Source organism: Charadrius vociferus, unplaced genomic scaffold (genome assembly GCF_000708025.1).
Source record: "Charadrius vociferus isolate BGI_N301 unplaced genomic scaffold, ASM70802v2 scaffold758, whole genome shotgun sequence".
In the NCBI taxonomy this organism is placed as follows: domain Eukaryota; kingdom Metazoa; phylum Chordata; class Aves; order Charadriiformes; family Charadriidae; genus Charadrius; species Charadrius vociferus.
Genome location: NW_009649934.1, coordinates 1,738,568 through 1,750,310, shown reverse-complemented (window position 1 = coordinate 1,750,310; position 11,743 = coordinate 1,738,568).

Below are 11,743 nucleotides of genomic sequence, written 5' to 3'. Positions count from 1 at the left end.
TCCTGCTGACTCTCCGTGATGTCTCTACGATGTGCTGTGGTCAATCTGCAGGGTTAGGGCGGCAAGTGCAGGTGGGGCAGTGGGGTGGCCTTGGCCCCAGAGGAGCTGTGGGTGCTGCCAGCACGGGGATGGCGAGCTGTGGCAGAGCCGGAGCAGCGCGCTGGAGGTCCTGCAGGGCTTGGCTGCTGGGTGGTGTCAGGCAGAAGAGGGCCAGAGGGATGAACCTCCCGCTGCCTGCTGTTCCGGAAATGGAGGGACACTGCCGAGGCCGGGAGGTGTTTTAGCCCATCGCTTGGTGGGTGCCTGCGTGTCCCCTGCAGAATGTCCCTCTGGGCCTCTGGAGGGGTGGCCTTCCTCCACCTGCAGGGCATCCTGGGCCCTCCTCTTACACTTCCCCAGCAGTGCGGGTTGGTCTCGGTTAAAGGAGGGGTTGAAGTAGTAGAGGATCTAAAACAAGCAAAGGAGATGAGTTAGTTGCCACCAGCCCAAGACTGGAAAAACCAAAAGTACAAGAACTAAGACTCTGAGAGACAAAAGACCGGCATGGATATTGAAAAGGACTCTGAGGGTCGTTTGAAACCTTAAAACCAAGCTAAAACATTACGTGACGGTTCTGTTCAGTCATTGCCACCCCTGTGATGTTTTGCCATCTGGGAGCAGAGCAGTGTAGGCTTTTGAAAAGCATAAGAACTGCTTTTGAAAGCCAACTACCACAACATCTCAGCAACTTCAGTGAGGAAGGAGCAGGCAGGTTCTGTCCGTGTTTCTCCTAGCCCGAAAGACTAACTCAAACCTTCCTGAAAGCCACCTGAGAAGGAAATTAAACCCAGGCCGCTCTCTGCCGACCCCACCTCCTCCTCTCTTGCCAGGCCTTGTTTGATGGGAAGTTCCCTCTCTCCCCCAGCACCACTGTGAGAGTTAGTCAAAGCACAGAGCAAGTGCTGCACCTGGCTGTGAGCAGAAGCTGCCGCTTCTTCTGCCAGGAACTCAGGCAGGGAGGCAGATCTTTCGCAACCCCGGCACACTTTGGTGAAGCCATACAGGTTGAGCTGCCGAAGGAAGCTCTTCATGGTCTTCATGGTTGGAAAAACACGCAGAGGTCCTGCCCCACCCAGCACCTCCTCTTTGAAGAGTCCTTCATTGATGGCCACACATTTCCCACCCTAGCTCCACCAAACTGACCGAAAGTGGTTGCTTTCCACCATTTTCCACCAGGTAGCGGCAGTCAATGAAGCGGTGTGGAAGGGCTGTGGGCAAGGAGGGGATGGTGCTGTGTGCGGTTCCATGCAGGAGTGGGTGTGCAGGGTGGAGCGGGGACGGCTGCAGCATTGGGTGTCCCAGTGCCCTGTTTGGGCAGCGTTCCAGCCGGGCACCTCTGACACCTGCAGAAATGTCCTCACGGTTGTTATGGTTTGAGAAACCTATGCCAATACAGACTATGCAAAGGTTATTCTTCTCAGCCAATTCTATCAGTAGAAGCTGTGCGCTCCCAGCAGTGGGCAGCAACTGCAGGACACTGCGAGCACCGTGGCTTTGGGAGGAAGGGAAGGGCTCAGGGGTCCGGCACCGGGGCACAAAGTTCTCAGGATGGCAGCCATCAAGGCAGAGAGCCAACTTGGCAGCAAACTCCCCAGTTTATCTGGAATGTGACATTCATGGCATGAAATAATCCTGTTGGCCACCTTGGGTCAAGCGCTCAGGTCTCGCTCCTCCTCATCCCTGCACCTGGAGAGCTCAAAACCACCCAGACCTTGAAACCCACACACCATAGCTGGCTACAAAGTAAATACTTTCGCCAATTCAGACCCTCAAGTCTGGTAAAAGTGGGGTTTTCCCAAGTATCAGAAGAGAAGTTAGTCCCGTGTGGCTTGAGCCGGGACAACGGCCTTTGCTGTGCTGGTGGCTCCTGAGCTCCTCCTTCAGAGCCTTTGGCCAGGAGTGGGCAGCAGCAGGGCTGGGCCTGCGGGGTCTGTGGGGCCCCCCTCAACCAGGCTTTGCTTCACCGGCCCCACGTGTTACCCTGACTACGTCCCTCCTGGTCCCCTTTATTTCCCTCTGGGTCCTCCAGGCGTGTGGGAAAGTCTGTTTCCCAAGCGGAGTCAACGCAAGAAAAGAGAAGTCTCTTGCCGAAGGCCTGTCCCAGGCAGAGCACGGCGCAGATCAGCGGGACTTTGCTGTTCCCCTGCAGTGCTGGGAAAGGCAAGAGTGTGGGGGCAAACAGGCCTGGACCGGGAGGGGATACAGGGATGACTTCGCCTCTTAAATGACAGCGAAGCTTAATTTCTTCTTCTTTTTTCCCCTCTGCAATAAAGCGTCTGCTATTAGCTTGCTGCACCCCACTGGACGTTCTTGCTCTCCCCCTGGGGTTTATACACCCCCTTTGGTGTATGGGGGCTTGGAAAAGTGAAGTGCAGAGCAACCTGCATTTCCTCAGCTGGAGAGCGTGCTGCAAACCCAGAGGTTTGTCACACCTGGCCCGGTAGCCATGATGTCCCAGCTCTGGGGTAGCGTTTTTGAAAGGAACGGTTTCATCGGGTGCACTTTGGTTTGCTTCTTGGGGAGTTTATGCAAACACGGGAAGCTCTCAAAGTACATGTAAGACTTCTAAGAAGATCAGGGTGACTGTTGGGGAAGATGATCAAAGTGCTGGTGGACCCATTGCTTCTACTTTGGTGGGGGAAATACAAACTCCATCTGGGCTTCTGCTGTGCAAACAGGACAGGACAAGTGGAAAAGGTTTATTGTCCAAAAAGCTTATTAATAACTCTACTGAGCTCTATTTCTTAACAACCGGACAATTTCTGAACAACTCTACCAACAACAATTTCTTAACAACTTAACAACTCTCTTAACCTCTCTCGCTGTTAACCAACAACATGACTAATTAGAAACTATGGAATTCCTGCTTGGCATGAAATAATCCTGTTGGCCACCTTGGGTCAAGCGCTCAGGTCTCGCTCCTCCTCATCCCTGCACCTGGAGAGCTCAAAACCACCCAGACCTTGAAACCCACACACCATAGCTGGCTACAAAGTAAATACTTTCGCCAATTCAGACCCTCAAGTCTGGTAAAAGTGGGGTTTTCCCAAGTATCAGAAGAGAAGTTAGTCCCGTGTGGCTTGAGCCGGGACAACGGCCTTTGCTGTGCTGGTGGCTCCTGAGCTCCTCCTTCAGAGCCTTTGGCCAGGAGGGGGCAGCAGCAGGGCTGGGCCTGCGGGGTCTGTGGGGCCCCCCTCAACCAGGCTTTGCTTCACCGGCCCCACGTGTTACCCTGACTACGTCCCTCCTGGTCCCCTTTATTTCCCTCTGGGTCCTCCAGGCGTGTGGGAAAGTCTGTTTCCCAAGCGGAGTCAACGCAAGAAAAGAGAAGTCTCTTGCCGAAGGCCTGTCCCAGGCAGAGCACGGCGCAGATCAGCGGGACTTTGCTGTTCCCCTGCAGTGCTGGGAAAGGCAAGAGTGTGGGGGCAAACAGGCCTGGACCGGGAGGGGATACAGGGATGACTTCGCCTCTTAAATGACAGCGAAGCTTAATTTCTTCTTCTTTTTTCCCCTCTGCAATAAAGCGTCTGCTATTAGCTTGCTGCACCCCACTGGACGTTCTTGCTCTCCCCCTGGGGTTTATACACCCCCTTTGGTGTATGGGGGCTTGGAAAAGTGAAGTGCAGAGCAACCTGCATTTCCTCAGCTGGAGAGCGTGCTGCAAACCCAGAGGTTTGTCACACCTGGCCCGGTAGCCATGATGTCCCAGCTCTGGGGTAGCGTTTTTGAAAGGAACGGTTTCATCGGGTGCACTTTGGTTTGCTTCTTGGGGAGTTTATGCAAACACGGGAAGCTCTCAAAGTACATGTAAGACTTCTAAGAAGATCAGGGTGACTGTTGGGGAAGATGATCAAAGTGCTGGTGGACCCATTGCTTCTACTTTGGTGGGGGAAATACAAACTCCATCTGGGCTTCTGCTGTGCAAACAGGACAGGACAAGTGGAAAAGGTTTATTGTCCAAAAAGCTTATTAATAACTCTACTGAGCTCTATTTCTTAACAACCGGACAATTTCTGAACAACTCTACCAACAACAATTTCTTAACAACTTAACAACTCTCTTAACCTCTCTCGCTGTTAACCAACAACATGACTAATTAGAAACTATGGAATTCCTGCTGACTCTCCGTGATGTCTCTACGATGTGCTGTGGTCAATCTGCAGGGTTAGGGCGGCAAGTGCAGGTGGGGCAGTGGGGTGGCCTTGGCCCCAGAGGAGCTGTGGGTGCTGCCAGCACGGGGATGGCGAGCTGTGGCAGAGCCGGAGCAGCGCGCTGGAGGTCCTGCAGGGCTTGGCTGCTGGGTGGTGTCAGGCAGAAGAGGGCCAGAGGGATGAACCTCCCGCTGCCTGCTGTTCCGGAAATGGAGGGACACTGCCGAGGCCGGGAGGTGTTTTAGCCCATCGCTTGGTGGGTGCCTGCGTGTCCCCTGCAGAATGTCCCTCTGGGCCTCTGGAGGGGTGGCCTTCCTCCACCTGCAGGGCATCCTGGGCCCTCCTCTTACACTTCCCCAGCAGTGCGGGTTGGTCTCGGTTAAAGGAGGGGTTGAAGTAGTAGAGGATCTAAAACAAGCAAAGGAGATGAGTTAGTTGCCACCAGCCCAAGACTGGAAAAACCAAAAGTACAAGAACTAAGACTCTGAGAGACAAAAGACCGGCATGGATATTGAAAAGGACTCTGAGGGTCGTTTGAAACCTTAAAACCAAGCTAAAACATTACGTGACGGTTCTGTTCAGTCATTGCCACCCCTGTGATGTTTTGCCATCTGGGAGCAGAGCAGTGTAGGCTTTTGAAAAGCATAAGAACTGCTTTTGAAAGCCAACTACCACAACATCTCAGCAACTTCAGTGAGGAAGGAGCAGGCAGGTTCTGTCCGTGTTTCTCCTAGCCCGAAAGACTAACTCAAACCTTCCTGAAAGCCACCTGAGAAGGAAATTAAACCCAGGCCGCTCTCTGCCGACCCCACCTCCTCCTCTCTTGCCAGGCCTTGTTTGATGGGAAGTTCCCTCTCTCCCCCAGCACCACTGTGAGAGTTAGTCAAAGCACAGAGCAAGTGCTGCACCTGACATTCTGAGCTGTCATTGTGATGCCCGTGCTGCACGGTGGGGACGTGGCAGCGTGACATCACGGTGCTGTTTGACAACGGTGGCCTGGCAGAAGGGAGCAGGCAGGGGAGACATGGCTGAAGAGCACTGGCTGCTTTTCACTGCCAGAGCCGGCGGTGGTGGGCCCCCAGAGCGCGGCAGTCAATGAAGCGGTGTGGAAGGGCTGTGGGCAAGGAGGGGACGGTGCTGTGTGCGGTTCCATGCAGGAGTGGGTGCGCAGGGAGCAGCGGGTGCGCAGGGAGGAGCTGGGATGGCTATTGCATTGGGCGTCCCAGTGCCCCATTTGGGCCATGTTCCAGCCGGGCACCTCTGACACCTGCAGAAATATCCTTACAGTCTGTGTTGTCTTGTCGCTGGATGCTGACTGTGAGGAAGCATCATCCAAGCTTTTAAGGCTATCTAATGTTTGCATTCACCTAAACGCAGAGCTGCATCAAGCATGTAGGAAGAAGCCTCTGCCAGGCAGAGGAGCAAGTAGCCCAAGAGACAGGGATGGCCTTGGGGAAAAGGAGGAGCACTCCTCCAGTGCTGCACTTCTTCTAGTGCCATTGCAATAAAGAGCCAAAGCAGAATGGCAGCCCTTTCTGAAGAGCAGAAAGAAAGAAGGCAGTGAAAGTTCTCAGCAGGGTCTTTTTATTTCTCTTCTCTCCTGGGGACCAGGTGGCTCCTGTCTTCTCACCAGTACAGAAGCTTTAAGTGTAAGAGGTAGGAGAGCTTGTACAGGTGATACATTCGCATCAGTTTTGACAACCAAACTCTACATCCAGGAAAACATTTCCAAACACCTATTTTCAAAATGCTCTCTCCAGGGCACAGATATCTTTCAAAAAGCAGTTAGTAGCACCAACATGCTGGCTCAAATAACTTGGGGTTGTGAGAACCCCCAGCATTCGCAGAGACCCCAGCAATAGTCAGCATTTTATTTCTGCAGTTACTACAGCTGACTTTTTTATTTCTTTTTGTTATATTGAAGAAAATCCTGAGAATGTACCAATGGAGACCCACTTAGACCTTTGGATTCCTCAGTCATGGCTTTCAGAAGCACAAACTGGTTTATTATCAGGCTCCTTGCTAAGCTGGTGGCCCCTAAAAAATTAGTCATAATTGGATTTTGGCCCAGAATGGTTTAATCTAATTCTTATAGAGATAGCTTGGTAAATGTTGGAAACAATATTATCTTAGGTGATTTTTTTTTTTTTTTTTAACATGGAATGTGATTTTAACTTAATGAACACTCAAACACACTCCTCCCGAGCTATAGAGAATCTGATATTTGCCATGTATTAAAGGCTGAAATTGGAAGCAAAGTTCACCTTGCTATTCACACAAAGAAAATTACTTTGAATTTCAAGTCCTCTTTATGCCTGGAAGGCATCACAGCTGTGTGCTTAGAGCTTTCAGTCATTTAATATCTTTCAAGTGTTGAGCTTCTGAATATCTGATGCATCGTTAGGGGCTGGTTTGGGGCTTCTGCTGGGCACAGAAATTTATGTGATCTCAATCCATTAACTGAAATGAGCACCGAAATGGGCATCAGGAAAGAGATGCTCTCTCTGGAGTTGCAGAAGGGTCTAACGCTGTCAGAAGCTGCATAAGTGCTGCAAGAAACCCTGCCTCTAGGTGCTGGCTCACAGCTCGTCTTAAATAAAAGTGAGGCTGGAAACCTGGACCAGACCTGTTTCTTGCTGTTGAAATAATGCAAGCTTGGGCATGAACAGTTTGCCACCATCAAATAATAGTTTTAAATGTGTAAGAGGATTTGTTGTATTCATCCTACTTATGGTAGCTATTCCTGAGTCCTTGCCTCTTACAGTATATCTAAAGACACTGGATTTCATGTAATCTAGCTTGTCTTACTCCAGACTCTGAGGAATAGAGACTAGAAAGACACTGCACATCGTGCCAACAGGCAACTTAGAAGCATCGAACATCTGCTGGGTTGGGTTTTTTTCAGGTCTGAAAACCACACTACGCCTTGTAAACGTGTAGTGCTCTGCAAATCCATCTGCAGCGCCGGAGCGAGCCCACGCTCAGCGGGAACGTGCTGGAGAGGAGCCAAAGCAAGAGGTGCCAGCAGCAATCCGACAGCGGCCCCAGGCCTTTGTGTGGTTCACATTTCTGGCTGCTCCACGTCTCTTGGGTGGAGTACGCTTACGGTGCCTTCACGCCAGCTCCTGTTTTTTGCACTCAGGATGACTGAGAAATCTGCTGTGCTCAGAGCTTGCTCTTCTACTGCTTTCACACAAAACTGATTCCTAGGTTTTTTCTATGTGCTACTTTAAAAAAAAAAAAAAAAAAAAAAAAGGGCAGGCTGTCACTTAAAACTCTCCTTACATTGCCTAGTTTTTCATTTCAAACAACTGGGTATTTTTTGTCTAGGAAGCCTAAGCCACATGTTATCTTCCCAAAGAATTTACCTTAGGTACTTACTATGGTTAACTATCCCAAACAGAGAAAAACAATTTGCTGATTGCTCTGAAATGAGAAAGATTATTTTATGATCTAGAATGAAGCTGCTAATAGTGAGAAGCCTTTAAATGCTTCAATATGACTTGGACAAAGTAATGTAGCTGAATAGCAAGGTGTAGATTAAGTCTTGCATAAAACAGATGGAAGAAAGCCCTCCTAAACAACCCACAGGCTTTTCAGATACAAAAGGGAAATTAGAGGCCTGTTGATTAGTTAATGAGATTAGTTCTCACCTGCCTTGTTCCCTGGCCAAAAATGTTAAAAATCAGTAAAGACAGAGAAATTTCCCACATTGCTAAAAGTCAGTTTAGTCAGACACCAAGATACTGTTTTCAGTTTTGTCTTTGCATTAACAGCCCATGCCTACAGTTAGGCAACCAAGAGGGTGACTGTCTTTTGAGACCTCGCAACTTATCATTTGCCATTGCATTTCACTTCATCCAAAGCTTTGGACAGAAGTCATAAAACCAAAGTCAGAAGACTGGGAAGCAGGTTCTCCTAGATCACTTCTCCTGCAGCCCTTGCAGCTGGGTGCTGAGCTTCTGGGGCCTTTGGACTCAACCTACAAGCAGAAAGCTCTTTTGGAAGACATAAACCCTTCCCAAAACCAATCACAATAACTGTATGGCTTGAAATTAAATATATGGCACATATGTCTTCAAAATGCCTTTTATTCCATTTACCTTGTGGCACATGCGTGCTGACAGCTGTCCAAGAGCTCAGGTTGCTTTGTATACGTGTGTAAGCACATTGCAGCTAAAGGAAGACAGAGGAGTGATGGGTGCTCTGCTTTCAGAGGAGATGCTGATAAACACTGCCAGCTTGGTGGCATTAGAAATATCTGAAGAGAGACATGGCTTTGGCTGAGATTTCTGGACTACAGAGCACCTGCTACGTGCACGTAAATTAGCACAGTCCTGGGGGTGAGAAGTGAACAAAACCGCATTCCTACCACTGACCAGATGTCGGTCTGCCTGAAGAGGCTGTGAAACCCCCGGTTTGTGTGAGACTGACTTTAACCCAACACAAGTTGAGTACAAGACATGACAGTCGGAGGGGAGGCAGGACCCCACCAGAGGGTCAGCAGAGGCGGCTGCTCCAGTTAGTGCAGCAGCATGGGACCGTGTGAGTGCGAGTCTGGAAACAGGTTTTTGTTGTCCTGTTTAGCTGCAGTTACAGAAAGTCCCCCTAACTACCAGATCAAGCATTGATCTGCTGTATCCAAAGCTTACAGGTGAGCAGCTCACCGAACCACAGCAGCTAGAAGGACTTGGGGAGAGGCACCTCAGAGAAATACAAAACCAGGAGGAGGAGGCGGCACAAAAATTGCCCCCAAATACACTTGAATGCGTGAGCACCTCAAGGTGCTACCCAGAGCAACAGAAGTTTTGTTGGTTTTGAATAAAGCACAGCCCCAGATACGCCAATAACATCAAGGATGTGCACAAGGCTTCATTGCTTTCCTGATGATTAAATACATTTAACTAAAACTTGCAACTGCTTTTTCACATGCAATGTCAAAGCTCACTTCTGACTACTTTTGAAAAAGTGAAATACCAACCCCCACAGAAATAAATCCCAGAAGCTTGACTGTAAGAGCCCATACCTGCCCCCAAAACCCAGCACAGTGTCATCTTTTGCTCACTCAGAGCAGCACTGAATTGAACACAAGATCTGCTAACTACCGGTTGCCTAAAGTGAAAGTGGCTCTTCCTTATAGTCTCTTTGTGTTTGGGTTTTGTGTGTGAAAATCACCTGCTTCTTACCTTTTCCCTTGCTCAGGTATTTCTAGGAAAGATCTGAAAAGATCCAAATAAAGATCTAAGATAGATCTAAAACGGTCTTCAGGGCCACAGACTCATCTGTTGCCCCGGATTTGACATTCCTGGTCTCAGGGCACTAACAGGGATATCAGATGTCATTCCTCTGATTCAACAGATTGCAATTTCAGACACTACTTGAAAAAAACCCAACCATAAACCCTGAAGCACGGGTTGTGGGCTCTCAGCAAGTGTTTAAACATGCAGCACAAACAGCAGACCCTGCTTCAGGTTATATAAATAACAACGCCTCTGCATTTGGAAGCTTGTCCTACTTTGTTCCATCATTTTTGTAATCTCCTAGCGATGGAGCTGGGCACCAGAACAGGACTTTCACCACAAAAATGTGGGTGCAGGAGCAGCTCCTTTCTTGCCAGTGTTTCCAGTCTCAAAGAGGCGGTGCTGGTACGCGGGTTGCAAGGGTTTCCGCGTCTTCTCTTCGGGAAATGCGCGGTCTGTGCTTTTTGCTGCAGTCAAGACCGTCGGAGGCAGAACACTCACGCTATTTGCAGCATCTCTGCTGCTCTGATTTGGCAGCAACTCCTCCCCAAGTTATTTTCCACTCCGAGGTTTTAAAAACAGGCTAATCAGTGTCCTGTGCTGGCATGAGTAAATCAGCAGGAGCGTTACCAACAGCCTGAGGAGGGTCAGAGTAAGGCCTTGTGAACGGACTCGAGTGAAGCCGTTTGCTCACGCTGTGTAAAACACCTTGCAAACTAATTTGCCTCCAATGACACGTTAAGCATAAAACCATACAGTGGTTCAAACACTGCTCTGATCTGCTGACACAGACTTAAAGCAAACAACAAATATTACAGCAAAACAGTTCGCATAAACTGTCCTGCATTTGATTGTAACTCTTCTCAGGAGGAAAAATCTGTTTTGACAGATTACTGGTCATAACTCCCAATTAAGACAAATAGCTGTAATCCTCTGTGCTGTCAGGCTGAGTTCGGGGTTAGCTTTGGTGAAAAAAAAAAAAAAATCCAAACCCAAACAAGCTGGAATTGAAGGGGGAGGACACACAAAACAAAAACCCCTTTGAGACTGTACATGCCTTCAGTGCAAAGCATATATGCTTAACTATCTTATTTGTTTTAATACGCACCAACCGATACTTGCACACAGGAGATATCAGCTGAGATAACAGGGAGTTCAATATTTGAACTTTCTGGCTTTTCTCACCATAACAGGCAATCTGTAAAGAGAGTGAGAGGACACAGATAACTTGCAGCATCCAGCACAGCAGGCACAGTGCTGTTGGAAGACCGATTTTTGCCAGAATATATTATATACAGTCACAGTGCACAATGCAGAACTACAGTGGATGTCTGAACGCGAATGTCCTACATACTCTGGGGAGCGTGTATTGTGCAAAGCATCAGAAGAATATACATGGTGCCAGAGAGACTTGTGTTTGCTTCCTTGTCTTCAAGGCAGCTGGGAAAAGGGGTGGTCTGCATCTAAATAAAATAGTGGAGGTGGTGACCTTTGAATATGGTCATCTGAAACCAGCCTGCTCTCCCCGACTGCATAAACCAGCCCTTGGGGCACAAGTGACTCTTTATATTCACTGGCCAAGAACAGAAAAGCCTTCCTAAAACAAGCTGCCCCTTTTCCCTGCATCTCTGCCACCCGATCAAAATTAGTTAGATGGAGCAGATTTTCTGTCAAAAATCCACACTGCATTCAATCACATTGCAAAGTACCTATGCTGCTTTTTATTTCATGTACCAACACTTGTTCAGTTTGCTTTGACAATCTGCTTGTAGAATGTTGAATCAGTAATTACATTCAAATTGAATGATATAATTTGAAAAGCTGCATTCTCCCCATCAGTGTATGAAACCAGCTGAGCCCAAGAAGAACCACCACCACAAATCTACCAGGAGCTGCTATTCAGGATGTTGGTCAGAAGGGTCATGAAACCTTTTCCTCTTCAGTTATGGCTAGAAGGCATAATGTGAGTGTTAGTTTTCTGTTAACTGTCAAAGTAAGCCTTAACTTTCTTTTCTAAGTAAGAAGAAACTATTTCTACATATGCAGGTTTATACAGAAATACCTACCAGTAACACAGAGTAGAGGGGTCTCATCTTCAGAATGCCTTAGTCTGGGTTCTTCCTAGAAAAATCAATGTAAAAGTTAAAATAACAAGGCAATTAACTGATGAGCAATCCCCAAGTGAAACCAAAGGAATATACATCACAGTATTAATTTCTCTCATGATCTGAGCGTGCCATTTATTTCTTCTACTACACAGACACTAGTGGAAAGAAGCGCAACACCGATGCAAGCAATTTGCCAAAAATGTGC